The following is a 22,122-nucleotide window of genomic DNA, read 5'->3' on the forward strand; positions in this document are numbered from 1 at the left end:
CACACGGGTATATTTGTAGCAATAGCCAACGATATATTGTATGGGTCAAAATTATCGATTTTTCTTTTATCATTAATCATAATCATTAGGATAATCAATAAATAATGATTAGGATATTAAGTACAGATCATGTTCCATGAAGATATTTTGTCCATTTTAATAACATTATAATTAATTATAAATAATTAATTTATAATTAATAACTATTATAATAACAATAAATTATGCATAATTACATTAAAGTAACCCTAAACCCTAAACTACTAATGTAAATGAGATCTTCTGCTGACATAAAAAACTCAAGTCTGCAGCAAACGTGTTTTTGAAGTCATTGTATAGTTGGCGTCTTTATTCTTTGTTGAGTGTGATTAGCTTGTCAGAAACTCTCTATGAGAGATCAATTCAAGATGTTTTCTAGTTCGATGTTCTTTGTAAACGAACAGGTCTTGTTGATTGTTGGAGTAATTGCTGTAAGCCTCAATGAGTAATTTCTTTTCCCTAAAGCGGAGAGGTTTACAATAGATGTTAACAAGCTCATGGCATGGCACGAGCTATATGTCATGCTTAATATTGTTCTCGCACAGTCTTTAAACATGAAAATATTTATAGTTGCCTTTATATCTATATATATTTATATAGCAGGGCACACACACACACACACACACACATACCCTAAACTACTAATGTAAATGAGATCTTCTGCTGACATAAAAAACTCAAGTCTGCAGCAAACGTGTTTTTGAAGTCATTGTATAGTTGGCGTCTTTATTCTTTGTTGAGTGTGATTAGCTTGTCAGAAACTCTCTATGAGAGATCAATTCAAGATGTTTTCTAGTTCGATGTTCTTTGTAAACGAACAGGTCTTGTTGATTGTTGGAGTAATTGCTGTAAGCCTCAATGAGTAATTTCTTTTCCCTAAAGCGGAGAGGTTTACAATAGATGTTAACAAGCTCATGGCATGGCACGAGCTTACAAATATCTGACTGGAAACGGGCTGCAACGTAATAACCCCTCAGGAGAGGAACATTTGTGTAGTTTACAACTGAAACGATCTGGCCGTGATATGTAATGTAACGTGAGTTAACACAGATACACCCAACTGAGTCATTCCTTCACAAAGTCTTACAAGGCAAATTTGATGGTTGTGTTTGTTTCGTACTGCAGGAAATAATGTCACGGCATGTTGAGGTTTTCCTGGAGCAAACAGATGCTCTTGAACTGCTAGCTGATTGCGATGCAATGGCCCGGGATGATCGTGGCATCTGGGGGGTGCTTGGAGGGGGGGCTTGTGACCAGGCCACCACTGCGTGAACGGATTGCATTTCCAGAGTGATAGATAATACTGTAGCCCAGCTCATTGACAGAAATTCATTTATTCATCCTCTCCAGCAAACCGTTCATGTTCACTAACCTCTCTGCTTACAAACCCATTAGCCTTGGAATAAATCCTCGCACTGGAGAAAATGTACTTTACAATTTTAGCCACCTGTCCAACCAGCTTTTATATCCACTGGTCTTAGTTTTCAAAACTAGACTGGTATCCTATGATATTATTTAAGTTAAAAGAACAGAAATAGTATAAATTTTTTTCTTGCATTGCAGAAGTCGTGACAGCTTATGTTGTTCACCTTTACGAACATCTGTTTCTACGTTACCACTGACGTATATTTAGAGAATATGAATGGCTCATGCACTTACTCTGAGAATGTTCCAGAGCCCTTCAGGGACATTCACAGGACAGCCTAGCATATTTTTAGAGACCAACAATATGTCCAATGTGCCCTACTGTTCATCCAGGATCAAGACCCAAGTTTAGACCTGCCACGCAGTGAGTTGAGAATGCCTTTTAAATTTAGTTTAAATTTCTGGATTTTAATTGACTTGACTTACAGTAACAAACATGATGCACAATTTGAATTTGAATGCAAGGAATAAATATTCAAAGACATACTCTATTTTTAACTTTTAAATTTTATTAACAAAGCATAGATAGATAGATTTACATTCACATGTACATATTTATGCATTTCATGCCAATTCTAAATATTACACAACCCAGCCGCACAGAAGAATTTAGAGCCCTGTATTTTTGCCCCAACCGTGTGTATGGAGACAAAAACCGTTGCCAAAAGGGTGTACTTGCTGGATACTAGTTTTAGAAGTTTGTGATAAACAGAGCAAGCACTGAATTTTAAAAAGCAATTAATAAGACGGTTTAATGTAGAATTGAGATTTATTTTAACAATCAAATATTTATTTATTTTTTGCTCATACACAAATTAGCCCTGCATAGCACATTCTTTAACTGAAGAATGAAAATAGCTCAAATTCAGTCATGAAAACATGTAGATCAAAATAGAATACTCTAAACTGCTATAAAATTGAGAGTCTGATGCAGCCGTTTCACTCGGTGCCTTTAGCTTTTGCGCTTGAGGTTTCTTTCTAATTCTTATGTAGCTCAAACGTGTTGTCAGAGCAATTGAGTTAATTTCAGCTGCTAATGTTCTATTCACAGTAATTGTTCGGAAGTGGAAAAATATAATTTCTTAAATTACCCCCAATCTAAGGTCGTTTTCCATGCCCCGGTGGATTGCATCCGGTTCTGGGCACTGAATGAGAGGCGGGTGGCATATACAAAGCCTGAATCTGTTTGCTGTTTACTTTAATAGAACTCTTGTTCTCGCACTGGGCAGCAGCCGAGTCACCTGCGCCGCAATGTTTTTGGGTTCGGGGAAGTGGAGGGGAATTGGATGCAACAGGGGTCTTCTGTTTGGGAAGCCCCCGGTGTTCATTCCCAACATCAGTCAGCTGATCTGACTCAGGGCCAGGGCTAAAATTGGTCGTGCTTGTCTGGGCGATTTTTGTAAACTGACACTGCGGGCGAGGGGGCTCTTTTGGGGTGGCCGTGCCCCCTCCGTGCCTCGCCTTTAAACGCAACAGGTGCAGCGGGGCAACTTGAACCCTGCGGAATGACAGAATGCTGAGAGAGCTGCTCTGGGGACGGTGCTCAGAGGGGTATTCGCTCCACAAGGTTTCTTTTCCCCTGTATTTTTCCTTCTGGCAAAAGTGGAGACAGCTGCTGGGGAGCGGCGCAGATAGGAAAACACACTCCTGGGTTGCATAACAGGAGAAAGCAGGTCCCCGATGGTGCACAGAGTGTGAGCCACTGCCTTGCACTCCAGTGAGCAATTGTGCAGCCCTCGCTTGAGAGCCTGTTTGTTTTGGAATGGCTGCTGAGTGACTGTTTTCATCAGCGTTTGTGCATGGCCTGTCAGACTACACACACGCACCCCCCTGAACTCCCGCCGGGCCTCCTAGGAGAATCACTCCTGGTGCGAGTCACGCCGGGGTTGAGAGGTCAAATGGAACACTGACATGAATTTGTGCTCGGTTCATCAAGGCCTGAAGTGCAATGTCAGAAATCTGTGACTGTGACCCTGCAGTGTGTTGAATGAAAAGCTAATTTAATCTTGATTTGAATGAATGCTTGAGCCTACAATGTGGCGGTTTATTTATTAGAAATTTAGCCTGAAAGATGCAACTCACAACATCATATTTAAACATGCCATAAGCTGTTTTTAGAGTGCACAATTGTGATGAATGAGTGTGTGTGTGTGTGTGTGTGTGTGTGTGTATGTATGTATGTATACATATAAATATATATATATATATATATATATATATATATATATATATATATATATATATATATATATATATATATATATATATATATATATATATATATATATATATATATATATATATATATATATATATATATATATATATATATATATATATATATATATATATATATATATATATATATATATATATATATATATATATATATATATATATATATATATATATATATATATATATATATATATATATATATATATATATATATATATATATATATATATATATATATATATATATATATATATATATATATATATATATATATATATATATATATATATATATATATATATATATATATATATATATATATATATATATATATATATATATATATATATATATATATATATATATATATATATATATATATATATATATATATATATATATATATATATATATATATATATATATATATATATATATATATATATATATATATATATATATATATATATATATATATATATATATATATATATATATATATATATATATATATATATATATATATATATATATATATATATATATATATATATATATATATATATATATATATATATATATATATATATATATATATATATATATATATATATATATATATATATATATATATATATATATATATATATATATATATATATATATATATATATATATATATATATATATATATATATATATATATATATATATATATATATATATATATATATATATATATATATATATATATATATATATATATATATATATATATATATATATATATATATATATATATATATATATATATATATATATATATATATATATATATATATATATATATATATATATATATATATATATATATATATATATATATATATATATATATATATATATATATATATATATATATATATATATATATATATATATATATATATATATATATATATATATATATATATATATATATATATATATATATATATATATATATATATATATATATATATATATATATATATATATATATATATATATATATATATATATATATATATATATATATATATATATATATATATATATATATATATATATATATATATATATATATATATATATATATATATATATATATATATATATATATATATATATATATATATATATATATATATATATATATACTGTATGTCTATATATATATATATGGCTGGTATATTCCAGATAATCTAGTGAAAAATATTTATTTTGTCCTCTCAGTCACTCTGTAATTACAGTTCAATTGTCAGTTCTGTATGGAGGAACAGTGTGTAGGTTTTTTTAATAGGTGTGAGGTTTTGTGTTAATTGGATACTGCAGTGCTTTTGATGCACTGTGTCTCATTTCCAGACTATCTTCAGGTTAATCACTTACTGAATCTGCAAACCCCTCTGTACTGCTAACATGTTAACATGCTCTAATTGTGTGATTCATTTATGTGTGCATAAAAGCTCTTGTTTTCGTGCAGTTGGCTGTGCCCTGTTCACATGCGCTTGAGGGATCTAATGAAAAGTACTGTACAGCGTTACAAGTGAGACCCAGCACAGGTTGCCTCCCAATTTTCTCTGCTCTAGTTATCCACTATTGCATGATTTTCCCTCTTCTAGCATCTTTTCACAACACTAGAACTTCCAGCAAATGTGTATGAATGAGTGGTAAAGTAAACAGCTCAGGAGAAGTGATTTCAGGATGTGCCCTGCTGATTACGCTGCTTTTTTTTTAGTTATATACAATTGAATGCTCTCTTGACAATCCCCACTCTGGAGGATTGATGGTTCCTGAAGGCACGAACTTCTGTTGTCATCAATGCATGGAAACAAAACATCCCTCATTTCCGTTCTAAACAGATGTTTTTTCATTACAGCTCCACAAATAGATTTAAAGACAATGCTGTCAGTTGTGTGATACAAGCGCGTTGTTACAGAGAAACATTTAATTATTTAGTATTAATACAAAACCACTTTGATACAGATATCAGAAGTTGTCTATACCTGTATGGGTAAGCAATACTTCCAGCAATACTTAGAGTGCCCTTATTATGGATTTTTGAAAATTACCATTCATGCAGTGTGTAACACAGCTCTAAGTGAATGAAACCATCCTGCAAAGTTTTAAATCTGAAAGTGCACGGTGTATAAAGTTATTGTCTCTCAAAATAAAGAGTCAACTGAATCATTGAAACGAGTCGTTTTTAAAACGAATCACAAGCCGTTTCATGTTGACGTCAACATGAAGCATTAGCATATTGCCCGCCCACTTGTTGCACGCGCAGACCCGGGAAAACGTCTCCAGGTTATGCATGTAACCCATGGCTCACAAACGCTGCTTTATCAGGCATGATGAAACGAAAATGAGACCAGTCGGACCAATCACTGCAGATTAGTGTCACGCAAAGGAGGGGTTTGGAAAAATGAATTGTTGAGCGAATCGTTTGGGAGTCGTTGAGCAAGTAAGGTAAAAATAAATGCATATTATAAGACAATGAAAGTGTTTTTTGACCTTGCATGCATGTCAACCTGTTGTTGGGGACTCCCAAAACCAAAATATGAACCTTTCATAACCCATAATAGGGGCAATTTAAGATTAATTATTGATGTAGTAAATGTATACTGGAGGAATTAAACTTCCTAATTAAATCACTATCACTGTCATAATTATTATTTTACAGTGAAACAGACTATTTTAGTAGCATAAATATAAATATATAAGTAATATATATTAGAGAATTATTGATGTACAGCAAGTATTTGCAATAGGTTTTGTGTCCTCGAATGAAATGGCTAATTAAGAAACACTGAATAAAATGCCCTTGGGGAACCTGTTGATTGATATAATGATCCGCTTATGACAAGGTTTGGAACAGATCCATCTGATCTTAGAATTAATACATGACAAATATACAAGAAACAGAGGCTGACATATCTTGCTACAACATCTTGTTTCACAACATGTCTAACTTCACTGAGTTCTCAGTGGTTGCTGATGCAGTAATGATACTCCTAATGAATAATACCATGACTAAACAGTTGCAATATATCAATGTCAAAAAGTTCAAAGGTTTGTGATGGTAACAGTAATCTCACCGCAGTGTCACTCGGACACTTCTCAAGGTAGTTTGTGCAATAGATTTGTCATTAGCATCAAAGAGGGAAAACTTCCATGAGAAGGAGAAAAATAAAGGCAAATCCCAGCTGGGGGTTCGGTGAGGTAAGCAGAGTATACTGTGGTGATGGAAGGATCCTTCATTTCCCTTGAGTCCCTCCCCTCATCGCAGCCTGCTGATTAGAGGAGTGCTCACAGCTTTGCAAAGGTCCAGAGCCTCACCTCAGCCATTAAAGTTGTTCATTCAGCACTAATGCCAGCTGAGATCTTGTTCCTGTCCTATAGTCCCTTAGCCACAGACCTGTCAGGCTGCTTACTTACTGAGGAAGATGCAAAGAAACAGCCAGACATCCATCCTGCCCTAGATCTTGTCCTAGACCGTTACATCTTCTCTGCCCATTACCGTGAACATGACAGGGCTGTACCTGTCTGCATGGATGGCATTGTAGCCTGTTTATTTGCCTTCACACTCAGCACATTGTCTCATCAGCAGTGACTTGGGTTGAGGGACACCTATGTGTAGGCAGAATGTGGACTGACGCTGTTTTTAGATCAAGGGCAATCACATTCTTAGCAGTTAAATATTAATGAAGCTTCACCTGTCTAGTTTAGTAGGAAATGCACTATAATGTGTTACTGCATTTAGCAGGAATTTGTATACATTTGTATGCTTGCATGCATATGGCCACAGGTAATGGATAAATAATTAATTTGTACAACAAAACAGTGGAAGATAGATGAAAACTGCTCTTTATTTCTTCACAGTTAGCAGATGGTATCCAGATGATCGCCTATGGTAAATATCACCTGATCTTACAGAAAACATATCAATATCTGGAAATCCCATCTCTACAGCAAGATTTTGCAATATGGGGCCATTCTTCATTTGCGATGAGAAATAGTATCTTTTTAGAATTTTGTTGTCATTTTTCTATCTTTAATATGATAGAAACGTTTAGAGGTGTCAGGAAGCAAAGTGGGAGAGGGGAAGGTCCTTGAGCCAAGATTCGAACTCGGGACGCCCGTAGCGCAACACCACTGTATGTTGGCGCACTCCCCACAATGCTATCAGCGCTGACATCTTTTTAGTATTTAAAAGTAAAATAATAATAATAAATAAAAAAAAAACATTCACTATCGTTCAAAGGTTTGAGGTCAGTAAGATTTTTTAAATACTTTTATTCAGCAAGGATGCATTTAAAAAAAATCTTTCCGACCCCAAATTTTTGAAAAGTAGTGTACATTTTGTTAAATGTGATTATGACATTGAATGTCCTATAACATTAAAACCATCACAACCATACATTTCTGAAAATCTGACCATGAAAGTAACAACCCAGACAAAGTGGTCACAAGTATTTTATTAAACCTTCAATTTATCTGGATATTGCATGATAAACTGTTTTAAAATGCACATCTATAAAGCAGATTTTTAAATAGCAAATTTATGCATCTTATTTGCTACTCCAATTAAAGAATGATCCATCTAGTTTAATTAGCAGAGCAAATCATACCCTATCAAAAACAATCCAACACATTTTAATATGGTGCCCTATTGGATATCTATTGGTAGCTAAACCAGCAGTTGTTTACAGAGAGACTTGTTCAGACAGTGAGTGAGAACCCCCAGAGAACCGGTTTAGGTCCTTATAGTGTTTTTATTCTCTGCGTATCTGAGTGGGCGATGTCACAGGGGATCCTGGCTCCCTGTTGGCCAGATTCTCTGTTAGTCACTCTGTCACTCTGTTAGTTGCTCTCCGGAGGTCAGACCTGGTCAAATATTTTTAGCTGTGTAAATTGGATTCTGTGGTAAGGGCAAAAGTCTGCCGAATAGCTGTATATGTTTAGCTCACAGATGTGATTAACTGATTCTTCTTTGGGATAACCGGGATGGTCGTTATCATGGTGACTCCTGACAGCTTGATGTCAACCCGCAGGTTGAGTAAATGCTCCCTGGAACGGTGCCGCAGCTGTGGGCCGATGTGGCCATAACTCTTGATCCGACAGCTCATTCAGGTGACCCTCAGAAGGGCTGCATTGCTGTCACTTATGACACAGTGTGGCGGCGGTAAATATATTAGCATAAGTTATAATTAATCTTCTCTGCGGTGAAGGGGGTGGCCGGAAGTCTTTGCTCAGCAGCTTGGTTTCCCCGTAAAATCTTTTATTATTGGGATTGTCGCAGTGCACACCTGTCCAATGTCACCGTTTGTTCCATTACAGTAAAATAACCCTCGCTAAATGCATGCACGCTCACATAGACACACAATTTAATTTATCTAAACGCTAATCGTATCAGTGTCTGGGCCTGGCCGAGAGTGATCGGTGAAAGAGCATCTATAAAGGGATTTTGTAAGAATTAGCCCGGTGAGCTATTTTTAGCCCTGCGGGAGGTGGCGGAAGGAGGGGTGAGTGGTGATACCATGTTGTTATACACCGAACTCTGTGGACAATCCTAGGGTCAAAGGCACCGAGGCCAGACTGCAATTAAAGCACTGTCCGATAAGACTCAAGCGTTGTTACACACAAATGCTAGATCAAAAGGCTTCCTGTGATTTTAGTGAAGTTCTTTGACCCATCTGCAATATTTGTGTTCGCAGCTCTAGAGATGTAAAAGGCACCAAAACGGCCCAGAAGAGCAGGCACTGCGAAAGTACCTCTGAGTGTAGTCTGTTGTGTAATCCCTCTAGGGGCCCCATTGCTATTTTTGTTCCTGGATATGCGTCACGACTGGGTATTTTCTCTGGTGACTAGCTTACATCAGTAGGTCTCCTAGTATACGCTCTATCAGCGAGAGCCTTCTGATTGATGGGAGTTTCAGCTGGGGCTTGCTGGCGTTTTATTCCTGACCTCCTAGAATGGACAAGGGGAATTTGAGATCGGCGGAATGTTGTGGATGACCAAGGACCTTGAGAAGCCAGGTTGGTTGACAAATAAATGTTTTCGCCTTTCTCGAGTTGTCTCTACCAATGCGTCTAGTGTTGATCAGAGAGGTGATATCCCTGTCTGTGTTTGTAAACTGACGGGGAGCTGATGCGACCGCGAGGACAGGCATGGGAGCGGACGAGCGTGGGTTAGCCGTTTTCCATGGGCTGCAGCAAGCTGTCAGTGACAGAGTCTCTGCTTGCTCGATTTCCCTGTATAGCTCACATGCTGCCGTAACGTTACCACAGCGATATAGTCTTGCTTTTGTTAGGAATCTTTTTCCTGTGCATGACCCTTTCTTTTTCCGTTCTCTCCTGCATTCTGATGGTACATTTGTTGTTAAGGCTTGATAGGACGTTGCTGTTAGTCTTCCATTGATACTGATGTATCCTCGGCGTTTGTGCGCAGAGGAATGTCAGTTCCCTTCTCGGTCGCGCGACACCCCTGACCCTACATACCCCCACCAAATCCCGCCGGGTTCACATGCCTCGCATCATCCATCAATTGCACTGGGAATTACTAAAAAAATGCTTGTTTGCACAATGCGTCTCATCTGTCTCCGGATATTCAACCCCCCATACAGCTGTCTGCCTTATCAGCATGCCATAATTCATTATGTGAGGGATAGCTCTGGTGATAACGTAGGGAAACACCAGGCGAATGTCATTGGCGCATGTATTCCAGTCCTAGTTAAAAGTCACAAGTTTAAAGATGCATCAATTTCTTTTGCGTAAACCTTAGACTTATATGAATGTACCAACTAAGTTCCATTCAGAAACCTGAAATCAAAAATTCATATCCTCCTCGTTTTCTTCCATCCTCCTCCTCTTGTTGTATGTCTGCTTGTGTAGAGTGAAAGAATTGTAATACGTCTGTCTGATAGCAGTGGAATGAGCCTCCCTGCCAAGTGTGCTAAAGCATTTTCCATTCACAAATACTTCACGTTCCAGATTCGTCTGCTGTACTGTAGTTCGAAGAGGTGTCTCTGGGACAGGGTTCGGGAAATGCCCCATTTGATGTGCATTAAGGATGATCAAGTGTTTAGTGTGTACGGACTGGTTTGCGTAAACGTTTCGTTGTTTGTTTGGAGTTTACGTTTTTTTTCCCCCTTGCGCTCTGAACATTTAAAGTGTGTCAGCGGAGGGAAGCCTACCACCACGGATCCTTTTGACCTGTCGGTGTGATAGAAAGCGATTACCGATCGGAGTGGGAGCTCTGTCCGCCCGTGAGCATGAGAGTAATGTGATGTTAGTCTGCCACCGCTGCACTCACGGGATTACAACAGACCCTCGTGTACAACAACCAGATACAGACCCCGCTTCATCAATTGCTCTGTCTTGGCACTGGTACAGGAAGTAATTGTGTCCAGGTTTGGGCACTGCATTCTTTACCGCTTGTTTTCTGCTTGCCATTATTTGATTAGCCCAAAGTCCTGTTTTTCTGGTTTGTTTGTATGTGTGACACATGTAGACCTATGCTCCCAGAAGTCCTTGGAAGGGATCTCCATTTTTTTTTCTCAGTTTACTGTTTAATTTGAAAGGAATTCAAAGGATCGTTTCACCTCTTTACTCACCCTCATGTCATTCCAAACTTGTAGGACTTTGGTTTTCTTGTGCAACACAAAGGTAGACATTTTTAATGATTTGCTTTTGTCTATATAATTTAATTAAATGGGACTAAAGATTTCAAGCTTCAAGGGATCATAAAAGTCCATGTGACTCAGCAGCAAAGGCTTCTGAAGACCAGGAAAGACCATGTTAAATTTGTTTGAGAAAGAGACCATAATTTCGGCTGTTACCTGATAATCTTCAATTTACTTAATCCACTGAATTTGTGAACTGCTCCAAATGGGTCACTGAGTTAGTGAGTTAAATTGATCTGTGAACATTCAGTTTTTGTGAACCAAATCAGTTGATTCATAGCGTTGTTTTACTATGTAGGCCTATATACTGTTATAGTATTTACTAATATTTTGAATGGTTTTATTTTTATTTTTGGTTGTTTTTTTGTAATTTTATAAGCTTTTGATATTTTTGATATATTTTTATATTCCTATTTAGCTTTAATTTATTTCTTATTTCAGTTTTAGTCATTTTAATACTTTAAATGAGTACAGGTAATTTGAATTAATTTTAGTACAGCTTAAAATTATTTCAGTTAGTTATTCATTATTTCATTATTTTCAATTTATCATTTAATATTTATGTTTCAGCTTTATTTCCATTAATAGTTTTAGTTAAAGGTAACAAAACTGATTGTTTACAAATTATAGCTCACTACTTATCTCAAGAATGGCCCAAGGTGAGTTAGGGCAGATAATGACTTAAATTTCATAGACTGTATAAAAACATGGACGTAGTGTCCGTGACGTCACCCATAGGTTCCTGAAGAGTTTTCTGAAGCTCAAAGTGGGCAGAGCCGGCCGTCGCCATCTTGGCAGCGCGTCACCGCGCGTCACTCCCGGATAATCGAAAATGGGCAAAAAGGCGGGAGCTGGTTGCTGAAACCACGCCCACCTAGCTCGACGGTGGTGACAGCAGCGGCAATCCACCTGTCACTCAAGTGGCCACGCCCTTAATTATGCAGAACTTTAAGGCTTAATATAATTTAAACAGATAAAAAAATTCAACCCCTCACAGTTGTCATGAAGGGCAAAATTAGCTATATAGACCAAAATCATTTTTTGAACCAGGCTGTAAACATGTTTTTTTCGTGCGAGTGGGAGGTTGCCGCTTGTTAAATTTTGTTTTTCAAATGCCTCAGTTTCACTATTTAAGAATTGGAATATAGTGCAGAAATCATATAGACCACTTTTATACTTGGTGCTTATAATGTATGTTTTTTTTCTGGATCTTAAAACTTCCAGTCCCAATTAATTGTAACTGCGATGAAAAGAGCAACCAGTACATTAATCAAAGTCCTTCTTTTATATTTCACGGAAGGAAAAAAAGAGAGAAAGTGAACTATTTCTTTAAAACCATAAAAATGCTAGATAAGTATTTGTCCAACTATCAAGATTCTTTCAGCCTTCGAAAGAACACAACGGAGCACTTCATTCAGCATCTAACCTTTCCTTCTTTTGTGTGTCCTACACAGTGTTCCTGCATTTGCTGTCATTGTACACTTCCTCTTTTCAAGCTTTACTTGAATGAAACAGTTTCTCCGCCGAAAGGCTCGCCACTCATTTTCACACATTGGATGCATTTTCCTTCTAATCATGACACATTTTCATTCCCTTTCCAGAGAGAAGTGGATGTTATGCATCTTCGCATGCTGATTAGAATCAGCCATTTACAGTTAAGGACCTGATTTCTTAGAAGTAGAGAAAATAGTTTTGATGATAAATTCCACCATTCAATGGCTAAGCTGAAAGCAGCTCCATTTGGAGACAGAAAAAAAACAGAAATGAATAGAGAACCACAGAGTACACCTGAACGATCCTCTGTGACCTTGCGCCACCGCGCTCCTCCTTCTGTTGAAGAGGAGTGAAAGAGACAATCACCACATCCATGCTCACTCCTCCCGCATGGTTTGCTTTTTTTCCCCAAGATCCTCTGTGCTGACACAGAAGTCCCTTTTTGTCATGTGTTGACAGATACAGATGAAATATCTTCGCATTTTGTTGTCTCCTGACAACAGCTTCGGCATCTGCACTCTTGAATGATTCTGTAGTGACCATTGGTGCGGGTTAAAAGTCAAGGCTGCTCCCTGTGCAGCATTAGAGAGATGCTCAGGAGAGAGGCAGCGTGTCCATGGTGACACGGCTGGAATTTTGCCCCTATTAACTTCTCTGACCTTTGTGTGAGTTAATGTGGCTATTCTGTGAATTAATTATGCTGACGTGTAGATGGTCTGCCTATTTTAAGTCTGCTTCCTGTTCACTATTCAATCACTACTATTTGGTTAATAATTTTCTTGGTTATTTCTGTTTTAGTGCCTTTATATTTTTTCCTTTTATATTCCTGTTTCTATTTTATTACTATTAGTACATTTACATTACAGTGAGAACATACCAAAAAACTTTAGGTGAGAGCTAATGAAATATTATATATTATATTATATTATATTATATTATATTATATTATATTATGTTATGTTATGTTATGTTATGTTATATTTATTTTGCTATTTATTGTGCTATTATATTATATTATATTACATTATACAGTAACTGAAAAGCAGAAAAGCCCATTTAAAACACTAAAACTGATTAAAATCAGCGCAAGAAATCAGTGTCATTTGGATTCATATTTTAAAAAATTATTTTCCATATTTTAATGTTATTTCCTTTAGTATATTACAGTGAGAGCATATTAAATATTTTATTATGTATTATATTTTGTACAATAGCTGTATTAATATAATATAATATGAAAATATTAAATAATATTTTAAATGTACAAATATATAATATAATATTATATTATATAATTGTATATATTTATATTTTTGTACCGCTAAAAGACAGATGGATTCATTCATTAATTTTATTTTTTTAATACATTCTTAACAATCTTTTTATTTTGACCCAAACTTTCAGCAATTAAAACCAGAAGAAGCATTTGCTGAACTGTACAGCTGCTGTCATTAGAAACCATAGATGAGCAACTACAGGGCGAATGCAGCAGTGTCTGATCGAAAACAGCATGGCCAGGTTTTCATAATGAATGCTGAGGCTTTCATTCAAACCTACTCTAGCTGTGCCTTGTGCCGCAAATGTCACTGATCCGAGTGCCAGAAGAGTGTGGAGGTGTATGGATGGAGGTTGGACAGACCCTGACTGCGTCCCCTCTCTGTGTCTGTGGCCTGATCTCCGACTGGGCTAAGCTCTCCATACCTTCTGTTCGGTCCTGGCCAATGCCAGATCTGTAGCAAACAGTGAGACCTGGATAGTCAGCCTGAGCCAAATGGGCAAGCACTCTGTGACTCGCACTCCAGCGAGAAAGAAGGTGGAATAGACGGGATCCAATATTGAGATTCAAAATCATGATTTGTTTTTAACATTAACGTGATCTCCTGACTTGCGGTTGTTATTTATGCTGTTTACATCTTGAAATGCAGTGCATCTGTGAATGCAAGTAAAGCAGCACAGAGTGGGCAGGAAGTTCAGTCATGCTGACCTCTCGACTTATAGCATGTGAATGTTTGAGTGTGTACTGTGCATCGCCGGCAGCATTTTTGTGTCTGTATGTGTTTGTGTGCATCATACTGTACAAGTGTGTGTGCCGGCATTGCATTGGCCAGGCCCAGTGTGTGGGCTGAACTCAGGAAGTGGGCAGGCAGGCATGTGGCCCTCTGCCACTTGGGCCCCAGGGTTCCTATCACAGATGGCCCACTGACATTACCCCAGGCCTGGGGTCAGCTAAGACATCATATGGAGAGAAAGAGAGAGTGAGACTCATGACATTCTCAGTCTGAAAGGATGAAAAGACAACAGCGAGATGAAAGATGCACAAAGACACTTTACCTTTGCTCAGGTGAGGCTTCTTGCGGTGCTCGGATTCGAGTGGAGACAGCTAGGAAAATGGTGGGTTTATTCCATGGAATCACAGGTGATACCACCTGTCTCCACTGGCCTGAATCAACCACATTCCTGGCAGCTTTCACGCTGGAAAATCAGTTTGCTACGATCGAGATTCACATAAAAGCAATTTACGGTTCAGATCTATCCCAGGTACAGATTTGACGTTTAATAACATATATTTACAGACTTTTATTGCGCAGTCATAAATTTATCTGACAACCCTGTCTGAACTCACCTTTACGGTATGGTTTAAAGGTAAAAGTTTAAAGTTGAATGTCAGGTGCTTTTTTAAAGTCTTTTTTTATCTCCTCTTTTTCCAAACAGCCCTGTCAGACAGTTTAGAGTTTTTTTCCCCTTCTCTTTTTCTCACCCAGACTCCCTCTGCTCTCTGAGAGTCTGTGGCCTCGATTATTAATGTTGAAAAAAATCTGGCTTTACACACCAGGCTGGTGGACTGTACCCTATAAAACATATCATCCAGCGTATGAGTCACTCCATGCTGGACGCAGGATTTTATAGGCAATCGTTTCAACAAATCCCTTTTTTTCAGCAAAACCTTTTTTGGAGGGATTTTGTAGAGAATGAGGCTGGTCACAAGCATACTTTGTGTTTTAGTTGCTTTTATTCTAACTAGTGTTATTTTAGTATCATTACTATAGTATCTTATGTTTTGTATTAGTTTTTATTTTTGTACTTTACAATTTATTTTAATTTTAGTTAAAGATTTAGTCATTTTGTTGTTTTAGTCAATTTAATAATATTATTTAAAAATGTCTATTTTAATTTGAATGATTTTAGTACTTAAAATAATGATATTATTTTAAAATGTCTACTTCATTTTTATTAATTTTAATTTCATTTTTAGTTTTAATCATTTTAGTACTTAAATTAAATATTATTTTAAAATGGTCTGTTTCATTTTTATTCATTTTAAATTTCATTTTTAGTTTTAATAAATTAAATGATATTAATTAAAAAATTATATTTAATTGTTTTGCTATTTTAATTTCATTTTTAGTTTTAATAATTTTAGTACTTAAACTAAATGAAAAAATAGACATTTTGCCTCCTCAGCTAACTAAAGTTATTATATTTTATTTATTTTAATTGTCTTTTTATATTTTTAATTTTAATTATTAATTTTATTTATTATATAATAAAATCTATTAGTTTTCATTTTAGTTTTCAGTGAGGCTTCTTGACTAGATTAATCAGCTGGACCAGCATGGGAATCAGTCATTCTGTGCAACCTGGGCATATAGACCAGATCCAAACCTTCATTTCCCACACGAGCACCACAGCTTAACATGTCTGGAGCATGTGTTTGCATGCTAAACACTTCATTGCTTTTTAGTACTGCAACACATATTTTAAACATTAAAAATGATACAGGTATTATGTTAGAGGAGGCTGCTGGCAATGCATCATCTTTCTTTATGTATCAGACACAAGGATATAAGAGGGAGACAGTGTGTGGCATTTCATAAGGGAATCATGCAGAGGTTTCAGAACAGAAAAGAACCAGATTAATGGAGAAAGAGAGAGGTTACGGTAATGAAACCCACCTGAATCTTCAACCATCATAGAGAAGAGAGTAGCTGACGTTTATTCATCCTACTGACGCTCTGACGTGCTGACACCGAGGCAAAGTGAGGGCCTCACTTGTATTTTTAGCCTGTGAATGGAAGGAGCCATGAGTTGAGTCACAGGGAAGAATAGACAGAAAAGAAATGGAAAGAAACGGGAAAAAAATCTGCAGGCAGATGGAGAGGCAGCAGCCGTGGGTTGCTGTGACTGAGATTGTGCTGCTCTATTTAAAAACCACAGGAGTTTGTTAATGCTGCCGTGGGGTACGTTATGTGTGTGGAGATGGAGAGACAGGAGTGTGCAAGTAAGTGGGAGGACAGAGGGAAGGAAATAGAAAAACTGCCGCTAGCATAGCAGCCCTCATTACAGTGCGACACAGATCTGACCACATACTGCTGTGGGCATGACACTTATCTATGAAAATTATAGCATGACTGTTTATGGTCGAACATCACTGCCTTTTGACCTCTGGCCTTGGTAAGCATCAATGTTTAATGTCTGAATATGGAGATATTGATTTCTTGAATCAGTTTCCAGCATCAACTAGGATTGTTTTGATAACAGAATTTCAGTAGTTAATACCACTAAAATGTCATGATTTTCTTTGAATATTATTATTATATTTACTGTAAATACTTCTCAATGAAGTAAACATTGCTTCTCAGGTACACTACCATTCAAAAGGGGCCTTTAAGATTTTTAATGTTTTTTTTTTTTTAAGTTTCTTATGCTCACCAAGAGTGCATTTATTTGATTAAAATACAGCAAATACAGTAATTTTGTGAAATATTATTAGAATGTAAAATAACTGTTTTCTATTTTTAATTTTTAATTTATTCCTGTAATGAGAATAATGAATTTTCAGTAACAATTACTCTCTTACAGACCAATTTAATCAGTCCTTAACTAAATTAAGTGTTATTTTATTAATGAATAAATTAGCCTAAAAATGTACTGACCTTAAACTTTTGAACGGTGTTGTTAAATAAAATAAAATATATATATTTTTAATTATAATTATTTTTCAATTTTGTTAAATTATTATTATGTAGGTTATGGATAACGACATGCTTAATCTGAATCTCCCACTGTACAGAACAGTATCATGATGTTTGTTAATGTAGCTGTACAATAAAAAATTCACATATTAATTTAATCCATATCTAGCCATCAGATTTTGACCCAAGCTACTGCATTGTTAAATCGCATGAAATTACAACTCACTTTAAAACTCACTTAAATAGTTATCCCAGGAAAAGGAGCATAACTGAAACATTGTAAAATTGCTGTAAATGTCTGTAATGGAGAAGGCCAATCCCCATATGCCCACTGTGCTGAGAGTGGTTCATGTTGTTCATTTCTCATTGCCAGTTAAGGGAGATCTCTCTGTGATACTGAAGAGAGGAGGCTGCCACTCGTCCATCTGCGTACAGTCACACCAAACAAAAGCTGAGCAGGAAGCCGTTCAGCTTTGGGAGAAACTAGATCTTTATTTGGTTCTGTCTACATTTATCACCCATGGAGACGGCCGAAGCTGTCCAGGTTGGAAATAAAAATGGGCGTCCTTAGAGAAAAGGGGTATCAGTTTTTGGCTCCACTATTGGATTGAATGAATATTGCAGTTTGGTGGAGTCAGTCATTGGTTGCATTAGTCAGGATGTGGCCTTAAAGAGTGAAACACATACATATAGATATACTATTCAAACGCCTGTACTTTTCTTTTTTTTAAGAAATTAATACTTCAGTTTAGCAAGGATGCATTACATAGATCAAAAATGACAATTAAGACATTTGTTATGTTTTACAGCATTCTATTCATCAATCAGTCATGAAAAAAAATGCATCACAGTTTCCACAAAAAGATTTTGAACATTATAAGAAATAATAATAATAAATGTTATGTGAGCATCAAATCAGCATATTAGAATGATTTCTGAAGGTTTGTGCGATGCGAAAGACATGTCTAATGGCTGCTGAAAATTCAGCTTTGCAATGGCGGAATAAATTGCATTTTAAAATAGATTCATATAGAAAACAGTTGCTTTAAATTGTAATAATATTTCACAATTTTGCCGTTTTTACTGTAATTTTAATCAAATAAATCCAGCCTCAGTGAGCATAAAGAGACTTTTAAAAACTTGTTTTAAAAAGTCTTGAATGGTAGTGCATGAGTATAATATCTTTTTCTATTCTTTAATTCTTTGTCTACACTTGATTCGGTCTACATGTTTGCATAAAATGCCTTATGGCATTCCATATGCATTGTAAGTTCTGCAGCGTATACACAGAAACTCTGTCGGTGTTAAACAACACCAGTGGACTGCCTGTGGGGATATCCCGTCAGCAGGTAGACATAAACACACTGAGAGATCCTCACACACTCAGTCTCCAGCATATGCAGGGCACACATGTCTGGCCCATGGAGAGGGAGGAATGTGGAAAACCTCGTAACGCACCTCTGATTTTCCACTCCTGCTGCGTACACATCCCATTATCAGTTTTATAAGAACGCTGAAAATTCCTCCAGTGAGGTGGCTTCAGTGCACAGATGCCCCGGGCGGCACGGCCGCTACATTCCTGACTGGGGGGCCTCTTTCCGAGACAACTTAGGGTGGCCCCTTCATGGCTCGTTTAATAGTGATATAAAAAACTGGTATGCTCCTTTCCCCACTTCTCCGGTCATCAGCATGCAATGCAACACCACATAATGTGTGTATAGAGTTGCATGTGTGCATGTTTTTGTGCGTGCAATGTACTGTGACCTCATGAGCTGGCAGGTCAGGCAGTCATTCGCTCAGCGTTAGTTGATCCAAAAGTAATTAAACGCAGGTTGTGTTTTTAGCGATGGAAAATCGAAAAGGAACTGTTGATAGATTTCTAATGTGTCATGGAAGAGGATTGGTTGCATAATACGCAGGGCGGACAAAAGGTTTCTAAGCCAGATTTCAGTTTGAATGTTATTTCATTCTTGCTAGTTCTTGAAATGGGTGGATTTATGGTTGTCAGAACATATTTTGACAAGAACGATATCAGAAAATCATGTCCTGTTTACGTAATACAGGCAACACAATGCAAAATGTTATGTAGCAGTACTGGCTCTTACCTTCTAGAAGTCATATGCTTATATTATCTGTGTCAGATCTATAAATACACACAGAATTCAAATATTCAGCAAATAAATGGTCATGCCTGGAATTAATTTAGCAGTCTATTTTACAAAGTAACAATGGTATCGGGGAGTTTTTTTTCTGTCTATGAAATCCGAATTAACACACTCAGAATGTGTGACATCTACGTCTGAGATTCTTGAACAGATTTGACATAGTCGCATTTCACTACAACTCAACAATAGAAAGTACATGAACGGCTAATCTGGGTTAAAATGGGATCAACTTTGTTTTGCTTTAGAGGTGCTACAATCCATTTTTGGTATTATTTGATTGTTCTGTTCTAAATTTGTCCCAGAACTACGTGTTAATCAGGTGCAGCTGTGACGTGGCAACTTTAGCAGCTCTCAGATCATTTTCGTAAAGCATCATCGATTGCGTAGTATTTGGGCGTTCTTTCTAATCTCAAATGTCTCAATCAGGTGCTGCAGTGACGTGGCAGGTAACAGGTTTCGTGAAAATGACAGAAAACAAATGATTAGAATGTTCTGTTCTATATTTACCATGGAACTATTTTTAGCTAGATGACTTTAGCAGTTTTTGGTTCTTGGGTTGCAAATATTGCTGACTACTTACTAAGAACAGATTAATGAAACTGTGAAACCAAAATAAACACTAGACAGACTTTAACTATAGTAATTTATCTACAGGTGCATCTCAAAAAATTTGAATATCATGAAAAAGGTCAATATTTTTTGTCACTCATTTCAGAAAGTGAAACCCATATATTATATAGATTCATTACACATAGAGTGAAATATTTCAAGCCTTTATTTCTTGACATTTTGATGATTATGGCTTACAGATAATGAAAACCCAAAATTCAGTGTCTCAGAAAATTAGAATATTACATAAGATCAATAAAAAAAGGATATTTTAAACAGAAATGTCAGATTTCTGAAAAGTATGTTCATTTCTATGCACTCAATACTTGGTTGGGCCTCCTTTTGCATGAATTACTGCATCAATGCGGCGTGGCATGGAGGCAATCTTTTTCATGATATTCAAATTTTTTGAGATGTACCTGTATATTTGTCGATATTGAATATTTAATTGCCAATGTTAATTAGCCCTATTTTTTTTACCTTTGCCATCATCTAACTCTTAATCTAAACGAATAATATAATAACATCTATGTAATATTTAGCAAATTTTGAAATTATTATACTTTTTGTATTGTACTAATACCTAAATTCACTTGTTGCATTTAAAACTATTTATTATTATTAATTAATTTAGACAAGTCATTTTAATTCACCTTAAAAGTTTTAAATGTAATTGTTTTTATTTAATGTCTGACTGATATTGGACCAGTCCAACTACATAATGTGATGTATACATGTTCCAGCATGTTAATCGGATGACATTGGGCCTCAGACGGAAATGATGTGCGACATGAATTTAATCCTTCAAATATTCAATTATGCATGTATACTTGGACAGAGTGATAGAATGTGTAGCTTGATTATAACTGCACATGTAAATATATTTAGTGGGGCAGCTAAACCTCAGCTGCAAAACAGCTTATCCGTTCTTGCTTCATGTAAAAAAAATATATAAATAAAAAACAGACATGATTTGCCTATGCGGTTTGTTTATGTGTTTATTTACTTCTCTTACCCCTAGTCTGATGTGTCTCCGGGGATGAATGTAAATACACACGTACAAACAAGCTCTCCTGGGATCCATACACACCCTTAAGAGATGTACACAAACAGCATACGTACACACTTAAACATTCAAGAGTCCTCATGTGTGCGTTCCTGCTCGAGGCCAGATGATGAGGACTTGTTTGTGATGGGGGCCAGCAGTGACCTCAGACACTTAACAGAGAAGCTAGTGTACCCCTCCACACACACACACACACACACACACACACACACACACACACACACACACACACACACACACACACACACACACACACACACTTGCACAGTGCAGTGTGTACACCCCTCCGCCCCAGCGAGACAGCGCAGCATCTGTTATGTAAGTCACACACACATGCTGCCAGAGTTCACCGTGAGGTTCTCGACCGAGTTAGGCGGTAGACCTCAGTGA

At 36.2% G+C, this 22,122-nt stretch overlaps 1 protein-coding gene across 3 annotated transcripts in view; it reads left to right on the plus strand.

The window, feature by feature from the left end:
• LOC107689444 (transcription factor HIVEP2-like) overlaps nt 1–22,122 on the plus strand; it is an 86,098-nt gene that overhangs the window by 23,564 nt on the left and 40,412 nt on the right. Inside the window, exon 1 of one of the 3 annotated variants that reach the window (XM_016487422.1) lies at nt 9,627–9,779. The exons of the other annotated variants lie outside the window; for them this stretch is intronic. The gene's annotated coding sequence lies outside the window, so the exon portion shown is untranslated. Of the gene's footprint in view, nt 1–9,626; nt 9,780–22,122 lie in introns of those variants that run through there. 3 annotated transcript variants of the gene reach the window in all.

The sequence above is a fragment of the Sinocyclocheilus anshuiensis genome, unplaced genomic scaffold (genome assembly GCF_001515605.1).
Source record: "Sinocyclocheilus anshuiensis isolate Anshui unplaced genomic scaffold, SAMN03320099.WGS_v1.1 scaffold1480, whole genome shotgun sequence".
Classification (NCBI taxonomy): Eukaryota; Metazoa; Chordata; class Actinopteri; order Cypriniformes; family Cyprinidae; genus Sinocyclocheilus; species Sinocyclocheilus anshuiensis.